Here is a 2,030-nt window from a genome sequence, read left to right on the forward strand (position 1 = left end):
AGTTTTTGATCCTGGCTGGATCGAGGGCCAAGGTGGAGTGTTGCCCAAATGCAGAGCGTGCAGTGTTTATTTTCAGCTTCAAAAACTGTTTTATTTTATTAAAAAATGTGTCTTTTCTTCCATGATATCCTTGCATTGGCTTTGATATAATGTGTGTTTTTGGTTATCACAGATGAAAATTGTCCTGTGTCCCTGTGCGTCATCTGTAGGAAACTCCAATGGGGGGAGCCCCCGGCACCCCGGTTTGAGAAGCCCTGCATGTCCGCTGGGATTATTCTACGTCTGACTTTATATCCGTCCAGCTCCCCTGGCAACAGGATACGGAGCAAAGGCGACCCTCTTCCTTTCAATGTCTGCAGAGTATTCCACGGCGACAGGTGGGGCAGCCAGGCTTCCCATCTGCTGTGGTTCCCACTTAGGTGGTTTCCAACATTTGAGTCTTGACAGACGCTCCGGCGACCAGAATTCCCATCGCTAAATGCCTCTGCGGTGCCTCTGATCTTGCGCTCAGGCCGATGCCTCAGGGAGGCGTCTGAGGAAAGGGTACCGGCCGAGCCGAGGTATGGGTGTGTCTTGTCCAGTAGTCCACCGCGCGGTTTCTAGAACATACGTGTTCACCCTGAGAGGTAAGTACCCAAGGCCCCGTGCTCTGGAAACCCCTGCTCTCTTTCAAAACGTCTTGGCCTTTTTTCTAGAGAAGTGATGCTGTCCTCTTCTTGCTGTAAATGGCTATGTCTTGGACTGTCTCTGCTTCGCAGGTGAGTAAGTGAAGGTTTGAAGTCGAGTTACCCACGGAGCCTTCATGACAAGTGTGGAAAGCGCTCCATCCCAGCTCGTGTGCTGATTGGTTGAGTTTTCACGTTAAAGTCCTCAGTGGGACGGGAGCAGCGGGAGGCTTGGAAATTCCGTGTCATGGACCACGTGGCCGCTGCCCACAGGCCGTCCTGTGGGGGGAGAGGTGGCCACTGGATGCCTGGGATGATGAGGGGGCCTCAGCTGGGTGTGGGAGGGAGGCCGTGGGAAGAGTTCCCAGCTGAAGACATTCTCGGAAGACAGGCAGGGAGTAGGCAAAGGCGAGGCAGGGCAGGGAGGCGAGGGGCGGGGGGCCTTGGGAGGAGGGAGGGCTCCGGGTTGGGGGAAGGGGCCCCAAGCATTCTAGTGACACAGATACAGGCAGGTGCCAGCAAGGCCCGGAGACCCGAGAGCTCAGACAGAAGCAACACCCAACACGGAGAATGTCAAGTGTGCAGAAGTAAACATGCCACCCCCTAAGGGGGCAGCAGGGGGAGGGGCCGGCAGGAGGCGGGGAGGGAAGAGAAACCGCGCTCTCCCCTGGCACAGAGCCCAGAGGCCGGAATCTTTGGCCTGTCCAGGCTTCCTCGGCAGCTGTGGCCCCAGCCCTGCCGCCCAGCTGCGCAGGCGAACGTGCCCAAGGTGACATTGATCGCCCGTGGTTTTCCGGCTTTGGTCGGTGCGTGGAAAAGGCAGAGTGTTGTCTGCAGGGTGCAGACTGGAAGTGGGAGCTCAGAGCGCCTGGCAAAGAATCTGGGGCTTTTCGGGACAGAGTCTTCCCTGGGGTCCACTCGGCGGCCCCGAGGGGTTGAGGAGGGCCCCGGGGGCGGGGGTGTGGGGGTAAAAAGGCAGAGGGCACAGCAGCCTCCAGCCCGAGGCGGCCGACCGTCTGGGAGGAAAGACAGCTATGTCACTCAGCTTTGTGATCCAGCACTTTCCCTTCCAGGGGCTGCGGCTCTGGCACCTGTGTCTGCTGAGGTGAAAGGCAGAAAGGCTGGCCTGTGACTGTCACCAACTCTGAGGGGGTGGCCCTTTCCAAGCTTGGAGCCTTCTGTCCACTTTTGAGGGGAAATCTTCAGGAAGCTAGAAAGAAGCTGGATGCCTTGGGCAAGACTTTTTAACCACTTGCTAAAAAACGCAGGAAAATATGTGGTGCATGCCTCAGTGCAACCCAGCCCTTCAGAGCTATTTCCCTCCGGAGGGGTCACCAGGGACTCCCGATCGTCTGGATGAGCGCT

The sequence above is a fragment of the Sus scrofa genome, chromosome 3 (genome assembly GCF_054392235.1).
Source record: "Sus scrofa isolate SSC_HxYL_T2T_F1_AM1 chromosome 3, Sscrofa_HxYL_maternal_Yorkshire_Landrace_v2.0, whole genome shotgun sequence".
Classification (NCBI taxonomy): Eukaryota; Metazoa; Chordata; class Mammalia; order Artiodactyla; family Suidae; genus Sus; species Sus scrofa.